This window comes from Peromyscus leucopus, chromosome 16_21 (assembly GCF_004664715.2).
Source record: "Peromyscus leucopus breed LL Stock chromosome 16_21, UCI_PerLeu_2.1, whole genome shotgun sequence".
NCBI lineage: Eukaryota > Metazoa > Chordata > Mammalia > Rodentia > Cricetidae > Peromyscus > Peromyscus leucopus.
In genome coordinates this window covers 29639260-29667007 of record NC_051084.1, presented here as the reverse complement: position 1 = coordinate 29667007, position 27748 = coordinate 29639260, and the positions used below count along the sequence as shown (strand labels likewise).

General features: G+C 36.2%; 1 pseudogene; it reads right to left on the bottom strand.

The window, feature by feature from the left end:
- Positions 1-22133: 22133 nt before the first annotated feature.
- LOC114701121 lies at positions 22134-22772 on the bottom strand (annotated as a pseudogene).
- Between the last annotated feature and the right edge of the window lie 4976 nt (positions 22773-27748).

Sequence of the window (27748 nt, the reverse complement as noted above, 5' to 3'; positions counted from 1 at the left end):
CTCTCTACATTTTGGAGTTGATATATAAAAGTTATAGAAGGGGCTGATTTGTTCATGTGAATTTTTATGCTCCGTTTGATGTCGGCACCTTTCCAATCACTTGATAAATGGTTGAGAATTATATTCCTAACACACACAAGCCTCTATAACCAAAAGAGAACCAGCATATCCTGTGGTGCTTCTTTTTTCTTTTTTTTTTAATTTTATAATTATTTTTTCATTTAATATATATATATATATATATATATATATATATATAATTTTACATATCAGCCACGGATTCCCTTGTTCTCCCCACACACACACACACACACCCTGCCTTCCCCCCAGCCCACCCCCCCATTCCCATCTCCTCCAGGGCAGTCCAGGCAGGTCCAGTCCCCTCCTCCCAGGCTGAGCCAAGTGTCCCTGAATAAGCCCCAGGTTCCAAACTGCCAGTTCATGCACTGAGGACAGGACCTGGTCCCACTGTCTGGATGCCTCCCAAGCAGATCAAGCTAATCAACAGACAGCTGGAACTGACCTACTCTGGTGATGGGATGGCCAAACACCCTAATAGTCATGCCAGAAACCCCATCCAAGGACTGAGGAATCTGGATGCAGAGATCCACGGCTAGGCCCTGGGTGGAGCTCTGGGAATTCAATTAGCGAGAAAGAGGAGGGTTTATATGAGCGAGAATTGTTGAGACCAAGGTTGGAAAAAGCACAGGGACAAATATACAAACGAAAGGAAACACATGAACTATGAATCAATAGCTGAGGAGCCCACAACTGGATCAGGCCCTCCAGATAAATTTTATAATTAATTTAATTTTACAAATCAGCCACGGATTCCCCTGTCCTCCCCTGTCCCTCCTCCCACCCCCCCAGTCCTCCTCCCCAATCCTCCCCCCATTCCCACCTCCTCCAAGGCAAGGTCTCCCCTGGGGATTCAGCTCAGCCTGATAGATTCAGTTGAGGCAGGTCCAGTCCCCTTCTCCCTACACCAAGGCTGAGCAAAATGTCTCAGCATAGGTCCTAGGTTCCAGAAAGTCAGCTCATGCACTAAGGACAGGTCCCGGTCCCACTGCCTGGGGCCCTCCTAAATAGTTTAAGCTTATCAACAGTGTCACTTATCCAGAGGGCCTGATCCAGTTCCATGGGGGCTCCTCCACTATGAGCAAGAGATATTGAGACCATGATTGGGAAAAGCACAGGGACAAATCGCCAAACTAGTGTAAACATATGAGCTGTGGTACTTCTTAAAGAGTGAGATGAGACACAGCACCAATTTTGTTTGTTTGGTTTTTTGTTTGTTTGGTTGTTTTTTTTTTTTTTTTTGGTTTTGGTTTTTGGAGACAGGGTTTCTCCATGTAGTTTTGGTGCCTGTCCTGGATCTCTCTCTGTAGACCAGGCTGGCCTTGAACTCACAGAGAGCTGCCTGGCTCTACCTCCCAAGTGCTCAGATTAAAGGTGTACACCACCGCTACCTGGCCCAGGGCCATTCTTATCTTTGCTTTTTAGAAGGCAACAAAAATGCCTTGACCCGTTGAAATAGTAACAAACACTATGAGTTGGCACGATGCTTATATTTCAAATAGTTCTTCTCACCTTTCACATCTATTGTCTTACAATGACATCTAGGTTTCTTGTAGGTTTCTGCCCAGCAAATTCAATTCATATACTGTCATCATTCTAGGAAACCATTGTGCGATGGATATCTTTCACTTGTTAATGTGATCAGAATACCTGTCCATATCTTCCTTGAATCGTTTCACTATCGTTAGCTAACCTGCTAGAAAAGCTAAGTCTAAGATCTTACCCCAGAAATGCTAAAACAAAATCCTCATTTTAAAAAGATATCTGGGGGTTTTATATATATGCTAAAGTTTAGATACCTTGGATTTTACTATGAAAAAGAGAAGGATAATTAAGATAGTCTAGAGGCTAGACTGTGGGAGTACACTACTGCTGTCACTCGGTGAAGGTAAATGACTTAAGACATACATCTGAGGTTATGAGAAAAGATCTTTGTCCATTGAATACATACATACCAAGTGCCATCAGCTATGTGTCTCTAGATTAGTAAAAATATTACCTGACACAGCATCCAACATTCACACACCTTCCTTAAGTCAAAACAGGCCTACGAAAGAGGCACCAACCTCAAGCTTTCCTGATGGCCATTATCTTTCTATTACAAGAATTATGTTCATCTTACTTTAGATGAAGATGTTGCTCCCTGTCTTCTTGTCAATCCAGAATCAGATAGCCATCGTTAATGACATCCACTTGGTCTGCATCACATATTCATCATGGAGTTCCTTGAAGCTGCCAGTGCCTTCTCTTGTGAGTTCCACATTACCTTTGTTAAAAGCTTTACGTGCCCTTCCAGTAGAGAACAGCATAGTTAGCCATTGCACGTCGGTAAGTACAGGGCAAATCCCTTCTAATATATGGAGCTCAGGGTTGCAGAATGTACTGATTTGATGAAGTTATAATATCTCATATATAATTATATATCCAATAACTCATATAATTTCCATAGGTCATTTTCATATATAAATTTCAAGGGGACATAACATCCAATAAATAAGACTGGCTCCAAGAGCTCTACTATGCACTGACTATTTTATTACACATGAACATTTCTCAATAAAGGGGTTCTACTTCTAATGTCCTTACAGCTGCTGCTTCTGAATTTCTGCCTTTAAAGTGAATAACCATTCACAATCTGTCATGTATTATCCTTTTAGTCTTTAGGCTATCTATTGTGCATAGCTCATATTTAATTGTACTTCTTTCCTTATCTTCATGGTCTAAATCTTTTTGATGGATCACATAGATCATCTAGCCTTCTGTCATTCTATTGGTTAAAACCAAAATCAAAAACAAGAGGAAATTTGAGGCTGTTGCAGACTGAATGACATCTAGTCATGTACAATCTCTGTTTGTACTTCCTATTTGTGACATCGTTCATGAGATGAAAAACCTACAAAGGGTCCTTTGAGAGCTTGGTCTAAGGAGGGTGCAATGAATCACAAGACAAAAGAGAATTACCACCACAGTCTCAACATGCCTTTGCAAAATATACAGTGTTTATGAGCATGGAGACCAATGGGACATCCTAGGAAAGAATGCGAAAAGGACAATCATCAAAAAGAGAACAGATAAAGACTAAAATGCACTTGAAGAAGATAAAACTACAAATGGATGTGCACCTCAGAAATGTGAACCTCACATTATCACAATATCCAACAAAATGTTCATGAAACATGAACACGTAACAATATCAACTGATTGATGGGCACAAATAGATCTAATTTTTCCTCCTTTAGAGTCTGTGAAAACATAAACTTGTAAATAGGTTTTGAAAGTACTTGGCATTATTTACTAAAGGTTAATATGAGTAAAACTAAAGTCCCAGACTATTCACATTGGATACAAGTATAAGACTACTGATATCAGCAGTATTCATTGTCATGGAAACAAGGATGTGTTGCAATGACAGAACAGATTGTCTAAAGGCACAGTCACAAAATGGATTGTATACAGCTGTGAAAAAGCAAACCAAACAATGCCATTCAGTATCAATGCCTCAGGAACACTTTGATAAAGTAATCATTAAAACTGTGTTCAATTAAGTTGATAAATATGCTTTGTATATGAATAAAATTAAAGCATAACTAAAACTGAAAAACTGTAGAACATAGATGTATGTATGATAGATGATAGATAGATAGATAGATAGATAGATAGATAGATAGATAGATAGATGACAGATAGAATAGATAGATGATACATACATACATAATATATATATACATGCATACATACATATAACTTTTACTAAAGGTACACAGACACAAGGAAGAACAGAAGTGTCATGTGCTAGGTAATGGCTTAGTCAGTGAGGCAGTTACTGTGAAAACCTGGGCACCTGAGTTCCATCACCACCCGACACCTGTAATTTTATGGGGAGGAAAAAACAGGGAAATAATTTGAGCTCCCCAGTGAGCTAGTCTTGCCAACTGGTGAGCTCCAGGTTCTCCAAGAACAGGTGAACCTCTCAGAAAATAAGGTGAACAACCAAGAAACACCCTGATACTGAGTTCTGGCCTTCATGAATATACATATGTTTATACAACCACACCCAGACATGATCATGCAATGTACATATACCCACCCACATACATACACACAAACACACACACACACACACACACACACACACACACACACACACACACACACTCCTACCCATAAAATAAAAGTAAAAATGTCATGCACAAATACCTATTGAAAATGACAAAAGACAGATAATTTCTGAAGAAACTCATGAAGGCTTTAGTAATGTTTTATTTCTTAGTCTGGGTAGCTGGTACACAAGATCATTTTAGGACTTCTTAAAACCTTCTGGATAGTTTGCCTATATTATCTTGTATGCATCAATAATAATAAAACAAATGTTGAAGTTCAAGAGTGAAAGGGCAAGTGATCAACTTCAGAGTGAGCTGTGTGCCTAATATCCTTAGCTCTCTATATTTATTTCTGCTGTCTCTAAATGTAAATAGGGTGCAGTTATATGATACTGGTCGGCTAATGCACATCGATATGATGAATTATAAACTTGCTCTGAGGTCATCGTGTATATCACAGATGCACCCTCTACACTATTTTTCAGAATCTTTCCCAGGCTGAAGGCAGAAACAGCAATGGAGAAAAATGGTATTTTATATTAAAATGATAGCCCAGAAAAGCACATATAAAATAAAGCCCCTCCTTTCACATTCCATGAAGAGCCTATGCCTTTCACTGTGGAAAGTAAAATACTGTATGCGTAAAAATTATCTGCAAAACATCCATTATACAGCCATGAGTAAACTTTTATTTAATGCCCAGAAATCCGATTTACTTATTAAGCAGAGCTTGGCATGCTTCAGTCTAGAGCGCTCTCTCTCTCTCTCTCTCTCTCTCTCTCTCTCTCTCTCTCTCTCTCTCTCTCTCTCTCTCTCTCTCTCATGCTTTCATTTAGCTCAGTTATGCTCAGAACCAGATGCCACATCTCCCAGAAAATATTTTATAGGAGTAGATTGGCCATTACTAATTTAAAGCCTTCCAACCGAGTAGCCTCCACAGCCTGAGTCTGCAGCAGAATCTTATCAGTCCCTTGTGTATTGAAATTCTGTTAAAGATCTGATTTTTGTTCCAGATATGTTGTAACTATTTTTTTACAACTTAATAGCTTGTGGCTAAAGGAAGTAACAATTGGTAAATGCTTCTATTTTATCAATAAAAGAGCTAGTCATGAATAGTTGATGGGTTGAATAAATTATTTTTAGCATACTACATTTGTTATGTTATTTAGATGTTAATTCTGCATACACACTTTTTGCCAAGTCTGAAAACAAATACACACCCCAGAGCTAATTTGGAAAATACAGTTTTCCAAAAACCAACTCATAATAATTTTTGAAAAACTTATACACTTTTAACTTATTTCTATTAAAAAGACAATTTAATTTTTAGTGCTTTTTGTACATATGTGGTTATGTTTATATATTTGTACATATATGCATGAGCTGATGCCTTATGCACTAATGTGTGTGAGTGTGCATGCAGAGGCTAGAAGTTAATGTCCGCTGACTTCTGTAAGGGTTCCCTACCTTATTTCTGAGACAGTGTCTCTCACTGAACATGCTTCTCACTGATTCAGCAAGAATGCTAGTCAGCAATCCTTAAGGTTCGTGTCTGGGTTACAGTCACATACCACCTTGCCTGGCTTTTTATGAAGGGGGCTGAACTCATGTCCTTGTCCATGTGAAGTTAAGTTTCTTGAATGAGATGATGCCCCATCCCCCAATTTATTTAATATTTTAGTGTATGTTATATGTATTAAATAATGCTATATATTGAATTGTTATAGTATTAATAAGCATACACATATTTTATTATTAGAGGCTGTAGGTGGCACTTTTACTCAATTTTCAGTTGACTCAGAATTAGACGTGAGCCTTTTAATTTCCTAAGTACATCTCATTTGTTTCTATTTTTTTCATAATTAAATCTAAACCTGAAGGTAGTACTGAGAGCTACTGAGGAGATATTAAGGGAAAAAATGAAAAGAATACATTTCAAAGAAATGAGCAATATAACTTATCCAACACTCAACAATGATGCAAACCACATATAAATAGGTGGATTTTAGTGTCTCCAAAAATCTCTGCCAAACTCACATCTTGGGCAGATAAAAGGCATGGAGAAAACACAAGTAGGTTGAATTCTGAGCTTCAGACTGAGTTTGAAAGGAGGAGTTGGCTTGAGGCCTGTGGATGTGTGGTAAATATAAATAAACTAAGAAAGAATTCAAGAGAAGTAGGAAGCAAACAATTGTGAAGCTTGACTCCAGATTGATTTCTGTGATATTATATGCCTGCTTATGGCCTGTCTTGTTAGAATGCTTGAATATGGAGTGAGTTCAAGAACAATTCACTGGCATTGGCAATATTTATATAGTTTGTTCAAATGTTATTGTTTCATCTGCCTACTATCACAGAACTACATAAAATCATTCGCAGGATAAGAGTCAACAATATATAAGTGCACTTTGAAAAATAAGAAAATAACACCTCTAAATAAGGATGGTTCAGCATTTTGGCTTAGTAAGCAACCTGTTTTGAAACACACACACACACACACACACACACACACACTCACACACACACACACACATCTTCTCTAGAAGACTGTTACCTAAAAAGTGTATGATCTATCATTTAAAATTCAAGATGTTTAAAATTAATAAAATCAAGTTTTTTGGTTAACATAAGAATTAATGATTTTTATCATAGCATGTTAATAAATGCATGTCATTTTACTTTGCTCTATTTTCTGTATTACTAAATATAAAATAAAAATAAACAATTAAAAACAATTTATCATGATATGCTACTGTCTGAATGCTGATTGCTTGTTATTCATTTGATCTGAAGGAAAAAATGAAAAAATGAATATTAGCATGTGTAAATGTTTTTGGTAGTATGCTTAGAAAACCCAAGAAACCATAATGTCTGGGAGGTTCCAGTTTGATTGAACAGGAAGCTTTTAGGCTAGCCAATATCCTTAGTTTTGTATGTTTTTGAGCAGGTGATAGAAATGTAAAAAATAATTTATACTATCTCCAGATCCACTGGCTGCTTTAAATCAAGAGTTCAAGGAGCAACAGGCCAGGAAAGTGCTTCTCATTAGCCCTCCACAAATGTTGCTTAGAGGTTTACTAAAATTGCAAAGGTGTCCATCAGGGAAAGAAAACGGATTGATCTTGTCAGCTTTGAGCAGTATAATTAAATTATAGATGGAGCCTATGTCTCAACTAGTCACAGAATTAGGGAATCTTACCATAAGATTTAGGATGATTTCAAGAGGCAACAGCAAAGTCAGATGATGGGAAGATGGCATTTGATTGGCTGGCAGGAAAATCAGAATAGTTCATTGTATCACCTATATATTGGATCAGTTCCTATGCTCATAAATGGTCATCAAACTATTTTTAAAAAGATTTGTCTCTCTTTTGAAGCCATAAGAAAAAGTTAAATTAAGATCACTCATCCTCTTCATTAGCTGCCATTTAATATCCTTTAGTAATTCTAACCATTTTTAACTGTAGATAAGAAATATAGACAATATTTCTCTGTGAGCATCACTGTTTCATTACAATAAAGATACTAGAATATGTAGAGAAATAAATAACATGTCAGTCTCTATGTAAATTTGCTAAATTAATATTTACGTAATTAGTTCTGGACTAATAGGTGAAAAAGAAAGCATATGTTTCAGCTTCCAGAACTTTCTCAATTTTGCTCCTTCATGGAATTTGACACAAGTTGTCTAGTTTAGCTCATTGCAAAACATTTTATTAATTTTTTGAGAATTGTATTTTGCTCATGTTCCTCTCCTTCAGCCATGTCCTCCATGATCCATCCCCCCCATTCTATACCTTCCCAATTTTATGTTCCCTACATTTTTGAAACCATATTCTTATCTGTTTCCCTGGACAAAATTCAAGCCACTCCCCCCATTAGATCAAGGACATCAACAAAAGACCTGATGATACCCTAAACATGATAGAGGAGAAAAGGTAGGGAATATGTTTTGATTTACAGGCACAGGAAAGGACTTTCTGAACAGGAACCTGATAAAACAGACATTAAAACCAACAATTGGCAATGTGGACCACAAGAAAGTATAAGCCTTTTGGATAGCAAATGATATTGTCATTCAAGTAAAGAGGCAGCCTATAGACTAGAAAAAAATGTACCATATATACATTTGACAGAGGGTTAAATCTAGAATATACAATAAATTTAGTAAACGAAGTATCAAGAAAACAAACAACCCAATTTAAAAATTGAAGCATGGGAACTCAACACGGAGTTCTCAAAAGATGAAATGCAAATGACTTAAAAACATTTTCAAAGTGTTTGAATCATTAGACATCAAGGAAATGCAAATTAAAACTGCTTCGAGAATTCAAGTTACCCTTGTCAGAATGGCTAAGACAAAAATTAATAATAAATAATGTTGTCAATATGAGAAAAGAGGAACAATTATTCACTGATGATGGTTGTGAAAACTGGTGATGCCCATTTAAAAGAAATCATATATGTTTTCTTTTAAATATGAAAGCAGTGTGGATGTTCCTCAAAAAGCTAGAATCAGATCTACCAGAGATCCAACTATTCCACTCAGGCATATACCTCAAAATTCTATATTCTTTATACAGGTGACTGCTTATCCATGTTCATTACTGCTCTACAATATTCAGGAAATAGGAACAGCCTAAATGTCCATAATGGTTGAATGAATAATTAAAATATGGTACATTCATACAATGAAGTATTAGTCAGGTCTTAAGAAAAAGGAAATTCACTATTAAATAGATGGAGCTGGGAAGAATCATTCTGAGTAGGGTAACTCAGGCCCAGAAAAAAAAAAAAGCTAAATGTTTCCTTTCATTTGTGGATATTATGCATTATTCGGAATGTGCAGAAATTAGGATTAATAGGGGGCCATGGGGAATTTCAAAGAGTAGAGATGGAATACAATGATATAAGTGGGGAAAGGAGACTAATGGAATAGGAAAGGTTAAATGAAGTGGGTGGTAGAGATACTAATGTAGGAAAAACGGGGACATGACTGACACTAAGACCTGAGGAAGTCATATGGGAAACTACTCCTACAAAGCCTTCCTGACATAATGTATTTAGATTAGTTTAAGACATTTTTGTAATTTTAACTTTAAATGGCAATTTTAAATGTGAAACTATCCAAGTCTACATCTATCCAAACATAGGTCATCATTTGAGATTATGTTCAGTTTCAATATTTTATAACATATACATAGGATATTATATGATTTTAGTCTTCAAATATTTTTATTTCAAAATAGTCAAAATCACAGATTATGTTACACATTTTAGCTATGACTTTATTCCTAATTTTGAAGTATAAGAACTCCCCATTCATTTTAAAATTTGTTTCAATATTAACATGCATATCAAATGGAAAACTCAGAATCCTCAGTGAATGCATATAGTCCATAGCAGATGCACAGAAAATTTAGTTTCATATTCTTTTTTTTTTTTTTTTTTTTTTTTTGGTTTTTCAAGACAGGGTTTCTCTGTGTAGCTTTGTGTCTTTCCTGGAACTCACTTGGTAGCCCAGCCTGGCTTCGAACTCACAAAGATCCGCCTGCCTCTGCCTCCCAAGTTCTGGGATTAAAGGCGTGCACCACCACCGCCTGGCTATATTCTTTTAAATAGAGAAATTTATTCATGAATATTGCAGAGATTCCTTCACAGCAGTGCAATGCATAAATAACTTTGTAAACACATGAAAATGATGGAAGCTGGAATTTTCACTACTGAAACTGCTTTTTGAGCTTTAAAGTTTATTTCAAATTATTTTTATAAAAGGCATATTTCTAGTATTGTTGTCTAATGGCTATCTTAAACTATTAAGAGAAATCTTTTTTTCTTAAATGTACAAATGATGACAAGTATTTTTCACAATCTTCCCTAATTGTTTACCAGACAAATATTATTTTGGTCCTCAACTCACTAGAGTATTTTCATGAGACAAAAACTTCTCATTTGGCAGTAAAGGGGACACAGTCTCATTGACCCTAGGATGACCTTGATGTTTCTAAGTACCTAGGAATGACCTTCAATTTATTCTCCTTCTGCCTGTATCTTCAGAGCTCTGGGGTTGTAATCATACATGTGTGGCTTATGTAGTGCTGGTTGAGGAACCTAGGGCTTCTGCATGCTAGGCAAGCACTCCACCTCTGGAGCTATCTATATCCCTGACCCCGAGAGCAAACTTTTAAAATAGACAAAATAGAAAGGGACATGGAGATATCATGACGGTTTGTGGAAAATATTGGTGCTACCTTATACCTTTTTTCCTTCAATTCATTTTAATATACTGGCAGATAATTTAGGCAGTCTTCCTAGACCATCACATATCTACAATATTTTATTAACTCCTGTCAAGAATTTTCTATTTCCCCTGGCATTATTGTGAAGTTTGGTGAGTCAAACATTTTCCTGTTCTGGGGATTCTTTCAGTTGCATGGCACTCCAGGCTTTGTTTTCCGTACTTGGGGTGTAGACATCTTTCAGGCATCAGAGATTCTCTGTGGGTCTCTGCCATATCATGCAACCTTCTCCAGTTAAAGGATTCACAATCCACTGTAACACATAACCCTTAACAATTACAAGTTTCACTAGTTTTCTCCCAGTTGAACTGCCAGAACAGAGTCATGACGACCTGTCCCCTCTTTCTCACTCTGTGAGCTGAAGAAGTATTCATTACATCAAGTGAAAATATCTTCCTCTCCATCACTCACCTCTGCTTGTTCTGATTAAGAAATTTCAAACCATGTTCTGCATCTTATTCCTCTGCTAACTCATCGAATTTGGAATGGAAAAGGCATGGCAATCCACACACTTTTAATCTCTGTCATTACATCATCTTTATTCTTATGTTTTTTTTTCATGGTGGGCTGATAAAGACTTTGTCCAAAGAATGAGATGGATATAAATATGAGTATGAAAAATATCTCTCATGAAACCTGGACATAGAATTTAAATTTACAAATATTTAAAAAGAAGACATTCAAAAAGCCATTGTAAACTTTGAGGTAGGTAAGACATTTTGAAGTATTATGATGCAGCTTGATTCAAAAAACAAGAAAGAGCACATTGTTTCAAAATAAATATTAGAATTGTTTAGTCTGTGATTAGTTTTGTTAAAATATGTAATCAAAAGCCATAAGCATCAATTTAAATATATTTCTCAGAAAAATGGAAATTTAGTATGTAGAAATGCACTGATATTACTACTAATAAAAAATAGAGAGTAAGCTAGAAAAAAAACAACTGAACACAGTGCCTACTGAAATATTTGGATGACAAGTAAACATAAGATAACCAGAATAAATATTATTTGAAAAATATATATAATCAAGATGGTGCAAACTTGAAGAAAACAAAAATGTAAACTCATTTTGCTAAATTAACACCACATGTTGTGTGTTCTCATGTATCAGACATTCTGTTAAAGACAAAGCTGAGAGATGGCATAGAATATTGTGCTTTTCAGAGATCTGGCATGTGCAAACAAAGGGGAAGAAGATAAATCACTAATGTGTTATGAATATTTGATTGATTTAATGTTCTATTCATATCTCAGAAATATGATGAAATTCTGCTGTACATAAATTTTAAAAATAACCGACCAGGATAATGGAAAACTCAAAATGCAATTCAAATTACAGAAATACATTTATGAATTTGAGAATGTAACTATACTGAAAGAATTGAGGTGGAGAAATGAAAATCTAACTCGTGTTTTACTGGAAATGCTCTGAAAAGAGAATACAAAGTGAAAAATGAGAGTGCAAATTTGCTTGCAATAGAGCTTGGATCACATAGTATCCCAGATACTGGTTTCTGATTTTTTTTATCAGAGAAAAGAAGTGAGAGGTCCTTGGAGAAACAGGGTAATTCCAAACCTCAGAGAAGAAAATTTTTCAAGGAGTCTGAGAAAACGGTAATATATAAATAAATAATGAACAATAAAGCCTGGGACGTAAAATGAAATAAAACAATAAAATAATGTCACTGTTGATTTATGAACTACAGAATATTTCATTAGTCTATACTGATACAAACAATAGAATAAATGCCCAAGAAGTGACATACTTTCCTTAAGAAATTATTCAAATATTTAAATGTTGAAAGTATGATAGACATTTAAAAACAAAGCCTCCAAAAGACACATAGTAATAACCATTCATAAACAGGCTCATTAATTCAAACAATTTTTTGTAATCAGAAAGTTAAGGAAACAGGGTATTTGCAGAGTTATGAACGACTTACTGCAGGATGCAACATTCATTTATGTCATTGGGATAACAGTCATTGCTTTAGTGAAGCAACATGACAGAGACCATGTTAACCAGTGGCTAAGGATGACATCACCATTAAGAAGACATTTAGTCATGTGATTTTGAAATGCATGGATCACTTCTGTGGTGAATATGTCAATATAAAAACACAATATAAAAAGATATTTAACAAGTGATGTTATATGGACATATCTCTTTAGTGTTATATATGTCAAAAATTCAAAGCCTCTTTTTATACTATATATATCAGGGAAGTTGAAATAGGAAACATCCTACAAAACATCGGACATGTTGTGCTTCAAAAGTGTCAAAGACATGGGAGATAAACACCAAGGAACTGTCACAGGTGGGAAGAAGTTAAGAGGAAATGGCCACAAAAGCAACGTGAAACTTGGGTGTGTATTCCTAAGCAGAATGGGGCATTGAGGGAAAAATAAGTACAATATGCAGAGAGCCCAGAGATTAGACAGTAGAGCAGTACCATTGGTGATTTCTTTTTTTTAATAAAGGCCATAATGGTATTTTGCTAGATGTCAGTATTAGAGAAGCCAGATACAGAGCACATTTGGACTCCTCTAATTTTTAACAATTATTATTATTAACAAAGATCTAAAATTATTACAGAGTAAGTTAAAGTTTGCATTAGCATCTTTATCAGTAGAAATGTTTGTTTGGGAAGCAACTCTATGGGGACCTGGTGTCTATTCATATATAAATCATTAATGTAGCATATGTAATATGTATTTTTGTAAATATCAAATGTCCTGAGCATCACATGATTATTTTCTGCACCAGAAAGAAAGAAAGTAGAAAGAAATACACTTAGGAATTCTAAGCAAAATTATAGCATTTCTTGATCTAAATGACATATAGAAAGGGAAATTGATGAAACTAAAACTGATTTTCAGAGTTTGACTCCTCATAATAGACAGATATTAATGGTATCATAAATTATAAGTAAGAATAACTACATCATATAAAACATGAAATTAGTTCAATACCAGAGATATTTATTCAATGCAATTATAGGATATCCAAAATATCCTAGAGAAACATGAAATATCAGGTTATAGTAAGAGTAATATATAAAGTTAAGAGTGATTATACCATCCTCACCCAGCTAGAAACTATGGATCATATTTCATCCAGTTTGTCTAGAGTTAGTAAATGATAATCTCCTATAGTTAATACAGAAACACTAAAACAACATTCCAGATGAATTGGCTGCTTCTCGGTGATGAGCTAGTTACCCCAAATCTATAAAATCTCCAGTCGAATCTATTAAAATAAAGGTGATCATATCTACAGGGGACAGCCAATGGCTAGTACACTCCTGTCCAACTAAAAGAATTAATGACACATGGGTGGAAATAAAAGTTCAATTAAATGAGAATACAGTTTCTGTGAACTTTCCAACAGGATATTCTATCTGAAATTAAAGGTTAATTTAATATTTTTCCAGACCTTCACTTTTTCTGGATTGATATATGCTCTGCCATTATGTATTAATAGGACTAACAATAGCAGAAGAGTACTAATTTATACCTAATGAATATTATAACCCTGTCCACATTTACAGAGAGTACCTAGGACCACGATGAAGGTATTTTACAACTTCTAGAAATATCAGTTAGAATGTTTTTTGTTGGAAGAAAAACACAAAGGAAGTCTTGCTTTTTGTTCTAATTAGTATTTTTTGTCTTAACAATGGATAAGACCCTGTTGAAATGAATTATGACATATTCCCTATGTGTTCAACATTCATGGCTTGAGCCAAGACATTCATTCTCTTTCAACCTCAAACTCAGGTACTTAGTGAGGCTTCCTCAAGGATATTGGAAAAAAATATTTTGTCTCTGTTGAAATTATTAAAGTTTCAGAATGGCAACGAGTGGCCTTAAAGAAAACATTTTTATGAGGCATGCTGCTTAGAAAATGTTGATATGGCCAGGCGGTGGTGGTGCACGCCTTTAATCACAGCACTAGGGAGGCAGAGCCAGGCAGATCTTTGTGAGTTCGAGGCCACCCTGGTCTACAGAGCGAGATCCAGGAAAGGTGCAAAGCTACACAGAGAAACCCTGTCTGGAAAAGAAAGTGTTGATATGCATCTTTTATTTTAAAATAATGTTGGAAAATATACAGATACAAGGTAGAGAAATATATTAAGGGACAGAAAAGTGAAAACTGCTTAGACCCTCTCTTAAAGGAAGGAGCCTTTTGTGCCCCTATATCCCTATCCATTACCTTGCAAACAGAGCCCCAAAGGTTAGCAGTACTTAACAGAAATGAGATGTCACCACTGTATCTTCATTTTTTTGGGGGGGTGGGGGTGAGACAGGTTTCTCTGTAGTTTTGGTGCCTGTCCTGGATCTTGCTCTGTAGACCAGGCTGGCTTCAAACTCAAAGGGATCCGCCTGGCTCTGCCTCCCCAGTGCTGGGATTAAGGGTAAATTAAAGTGAATTACAAGTAGATAAGAAGATAAGATGCTATTTATGTTCTTATTGTCTGTATATATGATTTCAAGGAACCAATCAAAACATTGATTAAACATTGTTTTCACTGTACAAGCATGGGTTGCATCTGCATTCAGTATCAATAAGCAAACTGGAAGGACAATGAAGAAAACAAATTGTGATTAAAACAGTATCAAAACTGGTGCTGGGGAGATAGATTAATGGGTAAAATGCTTGCTGTTCAAGCAGGGTCCTTAGTTCAGATTACCAGCTTTATGTAAAGACACTTGTAATCTATAGCTAGGAGGCAAGGACAGGCGTGTGAATCTTTAAAGCTCATGGCCTATTCAGCTTTGCTAAATTAGTGAGTTTGAGGATCAGTGAGAGACAGTGTTAAGATATCTGACCTTGACCTCTGGCCTCTGTATTTAAGTGCTTAAACACTTGCATACACATGAGTATGTGTATGCCACACCTGCACAAAGAAATAATTTAAAAAATAAAATAGAACTACTTAGGAATAAATGTTGGGAAAAAAGAAAGCAAAACATACTTTAAACATTATACAACTCAAGGAAAAAAATTACAGAAGAATTAAATAATTGGGATAGTATCCAGATCCATCAATCAGAGGGCTGGACATCATGAAAAGGTATATTCCACAGACTGATGTACAGATTCACTGCAAGGCTCGTCATATCCTACATTATGTCTTTACAGAAATTGCCACCTGATATTAAAATTCTTGTGGAATTTAAGGGACCCAGAACAGCCGAAATCATCTTTTAAAAGACCAAGAAGGGGAAAAGAACATTTCCTGATTTCAGAATGTGCTCCAATGTCATAGGGGTGAAGAGGGTGGATTTAGTGAAGGATAAACACAAAAGTCATGTCACCTGTGCTCAATTGGTTCTTTTCACTGTGCCTCCCAGGTTTCGATCTCTTTTTGCCTTCTCTTGCCCTTTCTAGTGTTGTAACTCTCTCTCTCTCTCTCTCTCTCTCTCTCTCTCTCTCTCTCTCTCTCTCTCTCTCTCTCTCTCACACACACACACACACACACACACACACACACACACATACACACACACAATGTTAAATTATGAGAGAAAATAATATGCTTGTCTTTTTGACTGTGGCTTAATTTTTCTTGACATAATAAATAAATTTCCCAGTTCCACTAATTTCTTGCAAGTGTCGTGATCTCATATTTTCTTTGTTTCTAACTAAAATTTTCATTTAATTAAAATATAATTTAGGGCTAGAGAGATGGCTCAGTGGTTAAGAACACCAGCAGTTTGTCCAAAAGTCCAAGGTTCAATTCCCAACACTCATCTGGTGGCTCAAACCTGTTTGTAACTTCACTTCCAAGATGTCTGATTCCCTCTTCTGGTCTCCATGGTTGCTAGGTGCTCACATGGTGCATACACACACACATACACACACAGAGGCAGTCATTTATACACATCAAATAATTAGGCAAATTAAAATATATATAATTATATCACTTCTCTTTCCTTCTTCTCCCTCTAACTACTCCAGCTACTTCCATGTTTCCTTATTAGCCCCTGTAAAATCAAATTGATATTCTTTTTTCTTTAATTATTTATGTTACATACACAAACATACATACGTGTTAGTGTGTATTACATATTCATATATATACAAATACATATGTAAATATGTATGTGTGTAACATGGGATGTGTTTAACAATATACATATATACGTAAGTAACAAAAACATATATATGCATAAACATACAAACACAACCTGCTGTATATATTGAGTATAGGTTGTATGTTCATGATTTCAGGGCTTTGTCAAGATCATATTTTTAAGAGTTGATTAAAATTTCATTGTGCACATTTACCACATTTTCTTTACACATAAGTGATGACACATAGTTGATTTCCATTTCTTAGCAATTGTGAACAATGCTGAATAAATATGGATATAGCAAGAATTAGATTCCTTTGAGAATATCCCCAGGGATGTTATAACTTCTTCATATGTTCAGTTTATTTTTAGCTGTGAGACTTTCACTCTGATTTCTTGCACTGGTTTTTACTTCCAACAGCAGTGAATAAGTCTACCCTTAAGCCTGCTTACATGTCCCATTACATTTATTGAATTGTGTATGTTGAAAACCCTGTATTCCTGGAATGACACCAATTTTGCCATAATGTATGATCTTACTGTGTTCTTGAATTCTGTTTGTGTTTTGTTGAGAGCTTTTACATGTATGTTCATCAAAGGATTGTTCAATTTTTGCTATTGTATATTTAACTGGCTTTCCTATCAGAGTAATAATGGGCTTATAAAATAAGTTGGAAGTAATCCTGTTACATAGAAAACAAAGAAAATATACTTAGAAATTAAGTTACTGGTGCATGTCAGAGAATCACAAAAAAAATATTATATTCTAAAATGTAAGAAGCCTGTGTACTAACAAGATGTCCTTAGGTAGAGACTAGTTTCAAAAGACAGAAAAATCATTTCAACCACCTGATAGAAAACTGTGTGAGCTGATAAGATATGCTCAGCATGCAACAGTGGCTCAAATTTTGAGAGTAACCAGCTACTTTCTTAATTGGATTTAAGGCCCTCTCTATAAGACAGAACTCATCCCCGGCACTGATAATTCAGGTAAGAATCCTTGACTAGATATGTCCTGGGCCATAGGGGGCAACCTATTACTAATATTCTGAAAAATGTACATAGTCCTAATCTGCTTCATAAATACTTACATTTACACTCATATATTAGTGCATCTCTCTTTCCTTAGCAGAGAAGCTTCTTTTTTGCAACAGTTGATGATTAACACAGAGCCGCCACAACCAATCAATGTGTAGAAAATATGAGCCTGCAGAGTGTTCAGCAGCAAAAGGGACCCCTTTCCTCAAATCTCAGGGATCATCACAGAAGAAAACTGTAGAAGATTATAACAGGCAGAGGTAGTAGGTGACTTGCAGAAAAAGTGTTTGGGGAACACCTTAGGCAGTTGCACATATGAACTCACAATGGCTGTGACTCTGCACATTATAAATTCCCAGCTATAAAAAATAGACAGGACAGGAGTCCTGAAGTCACATCTCTAGCTAAGAAGCTCTTGGCGACTTACAGTTACTGGGAGAGGAACAACACTTCTCTTCAGCAATGAAGCTATTGAGACGTTATCCATGCTCCAGGAGACGGTTCTACAAACATGCACATATACCAAGTGGACTCAGCGAGTTTTAAAAAGAGCACAAGGTTTTGGAAGGGCATATTGGGGGCACATAGAGGAGAAACTGGAAGGAGGGAAGTGAGGGTAGATGTTACCAAAACATATAATACATACACACACACACACACACACACACACACACACATGTATATATATTTATATATATATATATATATATATATATATATATATATATATATATTTCAAACAATAAGATTATTTCAAAAATAAAGTTATTATACAAGTAAGGGATAATAAAAATGCAATAGTAGAAAAAGCAGCTTTATCTTTTACTCTCTGGTTAGCTGCTTAATGCTATCATTTGCTACCAACTAATTCTTAATATGTCAGAAAATAAGTATGTCAACATTGTAAACATAACATATGCAGTCTGTAAACTCAATGAAGTATTTCCACAAACAAGGTATGCTAGGAAAGACAGCCCTGATTTCAAACAAATACAATATTAAGTGATATCATATGTGAGTATAGTTGATGTCCTAATAATATAGTTAAATTTTATCTGTGCTTAAAGTAACCTTTCCTTTCTTCGGTAGAATAATTACTAATTACAAAATAAATCCTTTTAAACTATGTAACACCACAGAGAGTGTGTAGAATTTGATGTTCTATCTTTGCATGTTTGACTCAATCCTGTAAGAAACTCTTCTATAATGTGCCCATGAAGGGAACACCTAGCATGTAAGTTTTAGTGGCCAGGACATTTCTAAAGTATCGGCTACTCTTGAATCACAATACCCTCCTACAAATTCTGTAGGTGCCATTATGGCCTAAGAAAACACAAATTCAGTTCTTTCACTCTGAGTTTTGCTTTTGGTGTTATACCAAAAGGAAAACAGTGCCACCTAATGTTAGCTATCATGGCAATAGCTCTGAAAGTTTACGTAATATCAAGAAAAAAATATACTTTTCAGAAACAGATTTCTCAACAAATTTTATGACCAATTAGACCACAGTTTGAGATTCACATGAAAGAGAAATTTTGTATTTGAGAATATATTTCAATAACAATTAGAATGGCTTTATTGGAATTGTTATCAAGCCATTTGTCTAATATTTGATACAGTTTAACTACTGCATTAAATCTGAGAGTAAAGATGGAGGGTGTGATTTCCATCCCTTGTCCTGAGCAGATATGTTGATTAAACATTTTGTATGTCGAACTTTCCTATATGATATAACTGGTGACACACAGTATTTAAATGATAAACATATTTAAAGATAATAAAATGATCAAAAGAGGAAGTAGTCTACTGCTGTTTGTCTTGCTGAGACAAGATTTTACATATTCTAAGCTGTTCTCTTAAACTCATAGAATATGAAAGAATGACCATGAGCTCCTGACCCTCATGTCTCCACCTCCCAAGTGCTAGAATTACAGACCATGACTGGTTAATGGGAATGGAATGCAAGCCAGGGCTTCCGGAATGTGAAGTAACACTCTGAAAATGTAGCCACACTCCCTACCTCAATGCTTCTTTTTATGGTATAACGAAGATACATCATAATTATATAAGACTGAAAGACTTTCAAAGAACAGAGGGAAAAATAAATGGCATCAATGAAAAATGATTACTGTTCATTTCAAGACCATTTGTTCTTTAAAAAAAATTATATTCCTGGGTTTTTGCCTTCGTGCATGCCTGTATACCACATGCTTGCCTGGTGCCCATGGAGGCCAGAATAAAAGAGTAGATCCCTTAAAAAATGGAGTTATAAACAATCCTTAGCTACTATGTGAGTCTGGAAATTGAAAGGACGTCTTATTGAAGAGCAGCCATTGCTCTTACTGCTGGACCATCTCTCCTGTGCCTAGGCTATTTGTTTTCTTAAGACAAAGTCTTCATAGAAAGCATCAACTACCTTCAAACTTGACCCCCCCCCATTCCCCATGTGGAATGCTGCAATTACAGCCAAATATCACCATTGTTTGGTTGCGTTCGTTGCTTTTCTCGTTTATGTGGCAAAATATATGTCAAAACTAAGGGTTTGTTGTGACTAAGAGTTTGGGGATACAGTGTGCCATGAGAGGGAGGTCATAGTGGTTGAAGTATGAGGCAACTGGACACTTGGCATCCATAGTAAGGAAGCAGAGTACTGAATGCTGGTGCTTAGCTCACTTTCTCATTTTCATTCACTCCAGAACACAAGCCAGTGAGGATATGCACCCCTCATTCAGGGTGGCTCTTCCTAGCCACTGCCTCTTACCTCCTGGATGGTTCCAGATCAAGTCAAGCTGACATAGAGATTAACTAACACACTGGTCTAGTTTGGGACTATTTCTTTAGGAGTTTTTGTAGATGTAGTTTATAATGCTTGATAGATAATTCTGCAAAGTTTACTCTTAATCTCAAAATAGAACTTGCTCTTTTTCAATCTAGCCATCATAAACACATTTTATTTTAAATTTTTGAGCATTCATCTAATTGTCTCCTATTTATTCAAATGAAGTAGTGTCTTTGATTTGCCCAGTTCATCTTGTTTGGATCCTTAGGATGTATTGCATCTAATATGCTTACACCAGCAAATATTTATGGCTGGAGAGATGGCTCAGTAGTTAAGAGCACTTGCTGCTCTTCTTGGTGGCCTGGGTTCCATTCCCAGCACTTTCATGGTGGTACACAACAACCTCTAACTCCAGTTCTAGAGGTTCTGATGCCCTTTCCTAGCCTCTGAAGGTATCAAGAATGCATACTGTGCACAGATATACATGCAGGCAAAACACTTATACATACTAAATAAAAATTAAGAAAACATATTTAATATATAAAATTATTCACATAATGCTTTTTTCTGATGTATTGTTTGAAATTTTATTGTGTGTGTATGTGTATGTGCGTGATGAGTGGGGATGACACATGCAGATATACTATCGCACATATATTGAGGTCAGAGGACAACCTTTTGAAAGCCAATTATCTCCTTCTGGCTTTATGTACATTCTGGGGCTATAACTCTGAGTGCCAAACTTGCACAGCAAGCAACTTTACCCCCTGAGCAACCCTACCCTATCTTCTTTTAAAATGTATTTTCAGTAAGTTTTACATCAGGACTGAATTCCCCTAATTCTGAAAAGTTGCTGGTGCTTTAAATTGTCCCATTTATAACATTTTCGTCACAAAGTTAATAGGGAAAAAACCCTCAATATTTGATATGTTTTGAGCACAAACATTTTAATTGTTTAAAATGAGATTTTCTTTTATCAGATTATCTACAGTTCAAAGCTCACTTTTTTATGTGTCCCATCTGTGTCCCTTCTAAGAGACATAAAATTATGAAGGATATCAACAGAAGCTATGTAGACATTTCATTTAAGGCAGTGGTTCTCAATCTGTTGGTTGGGACCCCTACAGGGGTTGCCTTTCAGATAGCCTGCATATCAGATATTTACATTACAATTCATAACAGTGGCAAAATTTATATGAAGGAGCAATGAGATAATTTTGCGGTTGGGGTCACCACAACATGAGGGGCAAGCATTAGGAAGGGTTAGAACCACTGATCTAAGGGCCAAGAGAAAGATGTTTTTACAAGGAAATGGAAAGAGGACAAATGATATGAGACAAGCTGATGACAGTCATGGAAATCTTGGGAGAAGAACTACAGTGAAAGACCATGGTGGTGAGTAAGTGGGAGAGAGAGAAAAAACAGCTCAAATAGATCACATGAGGAAACCCAGGAAAATGCTGGCCTTATCATTATCTAGGTAACCTCTGTGTTTGTGTGTTGGTTTCCCATAGGTGACTTTAATAATCTTGTTACAAGATCAGTCCAAATCTTACTACCTTAAAAGGAAGTCCTCATTGACTTGTTGGGTGTAGATGGTGGCCAGTGTTGTCTCACACCAAAAGAAATCAGTTCTGGTAAGAAAACTCTACTATGTTCTGATAATACCACTGGTAGGATGGCCTTGGGATAAGCCAGGAATGTCCCAGCAATGTTCTGTCGGCTGAGATACAAAGGGAAAGAAGACTGAGCCCCATTAGTCTATCAAATTCTTGGACCTGAAGAAGTGATGCAGATAGAAGACCTGCCCGGTGGCTAGTCCAATGGGACAGAACATCGAAAAGATACTAAAGTATAAGACCTGGGTGTCATGTATTCATTGGTGTCACACATTTTCTGCTTCTTTACATACACAAAACCATAAATGATTGTTTCTCCAAGGTCCTCTAAGCATCATAACTCCATCTCCAATGGTTTGGGTTTCTTACCTTTGAAAACTCTTCCTAAGTCTTCATCTCCACTCCATGCTTTATGTCTAGAATCACGAGTATCTGCCCTGTTCCCTTGCTCTCAAAACACACTTCAAACATGTCATAATCTTCCATAGTAAAGGCAAACTTTTTCGTAGTTGCATCATTCACGATGCACAGAATATGAATAGCAGAATCTGTGATCTTGAATTGAATGTACAAGCCGCCAATGCCCCCAGACTGGCCAATGATCTTGTACATGCACATCACTGACAAGTCCTTGTGAATCTGCTTGCAGAGACATTTACACAAGTTCATGGGCAGATGGAAGGAGAACTGAGCTCAGACTGAGCCAAACAGGAACAAAAAGAGCAATGCGGATGGGCAGGGCCAGGCCAAGATGGTGGGTCAAACCAACCAGACATGGTGCTGGAGCCTCATTCACCACCCGGGGCTTCTGATATTTTATATTTTAATTCAATGAATGCCAGAACCTCCAAGTTCCTATTAATTATTAGTCTAATTAGAATGCAGCACTTTGTTTATAAATTGAATGCTATCATAATATGTCTTCCAATGTATTATTTAAAATATGCTTTAGATTTTCTACATTTTCTTAGAATTGAATATGACTTGAAAACTTTTGACAGCGTTTGGGTTTATGGTTTAGTTTTAAAGGTAATTTAGCCTTCTTTCATTTTTCTACCATAATGAAATAAATTTAAATTAGCATATTGGAAACCTGAATGCCTGCTGCTACTTGATTAAAGGGTATGAACCATCCATTTTCTTAAGACCATCCTTTCCCCCATGGAACAGAGCTATATGTACTGATCAGAAATACTTCATGAATCGCTTGATGAATTTTCACAAGGTAAAATATATTTCTAGCCAGAAGCTAGTTTGAATGAGAACAGCATTAGCTATTCAGAACACTCACTCATTTTGAACTCTCTGTTCAGACTTCCTACATAGACTGTTGCTATTTGACCCCCTGAAATACCACACACACACACACACACACACACACACACACACACACACACACACATCACATCACATCACATCACATTCACCAGGGAAACCATCTTTCTGAATTATAGTACCACAGATGGCCACTTAATTTATAGAATCATACAATTCAAATATTTACATGGCTGGTTTCTTTAAAAGAAATACAGGAGATTCATCCATGTTGATCATGTAGTTAGTTATAGTCTCTTTGTGGTTTCTAATATCCACTGTTTAAAAATGCAGAATTTATTTACCTATGCCACAGGAAGGGAAAGGAGCTTTTTGACCAAATCCAATAGGTCACCCTCTTTTTTGATCAAACTATATTGAAATACAACTATGCAAACGTATTTACAGCTTTTCAAGTCTTGCTTTTACACTACAAAGTCAGAACTGAGTATTTGTGCAGAGACCACATGGCCTAGAAGACCTAAATAGTTTACTATCCAATCTCCTTCAAAGGGTGGCTGCTTTTTGCTCTCTCTTGCATGTGAAGGGTATTTGGTCTGCTTCAGTTTCTGCCTTTTATGAACAGCATTGCATTAGACATTATTATAGATCTCTTTCATAAGTATATGAATATGGTTCTACTTCACTATTCCTGGATATGTTCAATTATATAAGTATGAACTTTATCAACTTACATTTCCAACAGCCAAGCAAGAGTGTTCCGTTGCTATCTCTGTATTGATAGCATGTCGTTTTCATTTGAAACATTCTGGTGGGTATGTGATAGTGTGATCTTGATTCTGTGTGTTTTTAATAACTAATAACTAGGACTTTAGCCTCTCAATTATCTTCCTTTGTGAAGGGCATGTTCTAGTCTTTTCTGTTTCCTGATTGGGTGATCTTCCTTTCAATTTTTAATGCAAAAAGAATTTGATTCCATCGTAGATGTGTTTATTGCAACATATTGTCCCCCAGACTGCAACTTTCTTTCTGACTCCATTAATTATCTCTGAAAATAATAAAGATTATTAATTTCACTCGAGTCTTCTTTGCTCAGCTAAGATCCCTCAGATATTTGGAAACGTTGGTATCCTCTTTAAGAAATGTTTTGCCTACTCCAACTTTTTCTAGCAAGACCCTTACACATTTTCTTTTAAGTGGTCTGTTTGTTAACTAAGCAAATAGATATCAAATGTACATGAAAGTGAGGGTTGCTGGGTGATGGTGGTGCACGCTTTTAATCCCAGCACTCGGGAGGCAGAGGCAGGCGGATCTCTATGAGTTCGAGGCCAGCCTGGGCTACCAAGTGAGTTCCAGGAAAGGCACAAAGCTACACAGAGAAACCCTGTCTCGAAAAACCAAAAAAAAAAAAAAAAAAAAAAAAAGTGAGGGTTAAGCTCAATGAAAGAGGAGGCATCATCATTTTACTCAGCATAAAAATTAAATTCATCCAGTAGTATTGAATGAAGACAGAATTCTTTCCTCTGATACATTGCAATATTAAACCACGTTCAAGTTTAATTCTTTCATTTTACTCATTCATCTTCCTTATATGTGCGGATTGATTTAGGGTCTTTCATAGGTAGCTATTAATTAATTAATTAATTTGTAATTCCGGGGATATAACCGTGGTCCTTGAACAGGCTAGTGCTCTAATACTGAGCTCAAGCCTCACTCAATGTTCTCAATTAGATTGAATTGATACTTACATTAGCTTGATACATTTTATTACCCATATGACAAGTAACCTCCCACAATTCCGTAAAATGGTCTAAATGTTTTATAAAATAGTATGTTGTTATGTGTGTGAGTGTTTTGCTTATATGTGTACATATATACATGTGCACAACATATATGCCTGGTGCCCAGAAAGACCACATGATGATATGAGAACCCTTGGAATGGAGTGATCAATGGCTGTGAGCCATCATGTGGATCCTGGGAGTTGAACCCATGTCTACTAGAAGGACAGCAAGCTCTCTTAACCACCAAGCCCTCTCTCCAGCCCCATCTTAGAGGTTTTTACAGAGATATTAATTCTTACTAAATATTTCCTGTACTGCTATATATATATATATATATATATATATTTACCTCTATGACTCTAGGCAAGGTCATATGACCAATCTTTGTGATCAGGCTTCCGACTCAATTGTACTTTCTTAGCTAAAGCAACTGAAGAAAAAGAGAAAAGTATTATCCAGGCAGTGGTGGTGCATGACTTTAATCCCAGCACTCAGGATACAGAGTGGACAGATCTCTGTGAGTTCTAGGCCAGCCTGGGCTACAGAATGAGTTCTAGGACAGGCAACAAAACAACACAGAGAAACCTTGTCTCGAAAAAAAAAGAGATAAAAGTATTGTAAGTCTTCCCTTCACCTGTCTTGATTGCAGAGTTGAGGGAACACAAACATTTATAAACCTTTATTCCTAAACCACCCCAAAATACTACCTGGTATCACCAAACCTAACCAACTTTGACCACATAAAAAAATGTGAAAGAGGACAAACATCACTGAGATTTTTTAGAGTAATAAAGCTCCCATACCATTATCCTGTGCTCCTTTGACTAATTCAATTATTCCTGGTAGTGATTTACTTCTAAGAGAAAAGTGTCACTATCCATTGAAGTCTAATTATATTCTAGCCAGAAAAGTAGATGCCTTATTTATGACAATAGCTATTTCCCTTCAATAGATTATGCTGTCACTTGTGTGAAAAACCAATGCTGGTAGATAAAGATAATATATGCATAAAGAGCAAATGTACTCAGCTTGTCAGATTTTTTACAAAGTATTGTAACATTCATTTCACATAGATGCTCAGGCTTTTAGCACTCCATGAACATCTCTGTCTCAGGGTCCTTGTGACCCCTTGCCTGACCATAAATTAGACAGAATCTTAGGTAGATATTGCTTGCTATTTCTGCCAGGATATTTTCTTTCCCTTTGCCTGAGCCAATAAAACCCTGATGAACTCAGCATTAGAGTTCTGCACAAGTGATTTTCATTGAAATATTCTGTAATCCTCCTGGCCTTCACCATTCACTATCACATCTTCTGCCTTACTGAGCAGGATACTCGACAAGTAGTCAGAGTTTATTTTTCCTGGGATACTTCTGTTCTTGGCATTCCAGGAACAGTGTTGGAAATGCTGTTGAACTCTCACCCATGTATTTTTGTCTTCTTTTCTACATGAAATAGTAATAGTGCACTGGTGGGCTAATATGGTGAGTTTAACTGTATATAAAAATATTATGCAACGGACAAAGAAGCTGAGAAGGCAATTAGAGATACATCACCCTTTACAATAGCCAAAAATGACATAAAATACCTTGGGGTAACACTAACCAAGCAAGTGAAGGACCTATATGACAAGAACTTTAAGTCCCTGAAAAAAGAAATTGAAGAAGAGCTCAGAAAATGGAAAGATCTCCCATGCTCATGGATAGGCAGGGTTAACATAGTAAAAATGGCAATCTTACCAAAAGCAATTTGCAGATTCAATGCAATCCCCATCAAAATACCAACACAATTCTTCACAGACCTGGAAAGAATAATACTCAACTTCATATGGAAAAACAAAAAGCCCAGGATAGCTAAAAGAAACCTGTACAATAAAACAACTTCTGGAGGCATCACAATCCCTGACTTCAAGCTCTACTATAGAGCTACAGTAATAAAAACAGCTTGGTATTGGCATAAAAACCGACATGTGGACCAATGGAATCGAAATGAAGACCCTGACATTAACCCACACACCTATGGACATATAATTTTTGACAAAGAAGCCAAAAGTATACAATGGAAAAAAGATAGCATCTTCAACAAATGGTGCTGGCTTAACTGGATATCAACGTGTAGAAGGCTGCAAATAGATCCATATCTGTCACTGTGCACAAAACTTAAGTCCAAGTGGATCAAAGACCTCAACATAAATCCAGCTACTCTGAACCTGCTAGAAGAGAAAGTAGGAAGGAGTATTTAACGCATTGGCATAGGAGATCACTTCCTAAATATAACACCAGTAGCGCAGACACTGAGACAAACAATCAATCAATGGGACCTCTTGAAACTGAGAAGCTTTTGTAGAGCAAAGGATACGGTCAACAAGGCAAAGCGACACCCTACAGAATGGGAAAAGATCTTCACCAACCCCACAAGTGACAGAGGACTGATATCCAGAATATATAAGGAACTCAAGAAATTAGACATCAAAACAACCAACAGTCCAATTGAGAAATGGGCTTTAGAACTAAACAGAGAATTCTCAACAGAGGAAACCCAAATGGCTGAAAGACATTTAAGGAATTGCTCAACATCCCTAATCATCAGGGAAATGCAAATCAAAACAACTCTGAGATACCACCTTATGCCTGTCAGAGTGGCTAAGATCAAAAACACTGAAGACACTTTATGCTGGAGAGGATGTGGAACTA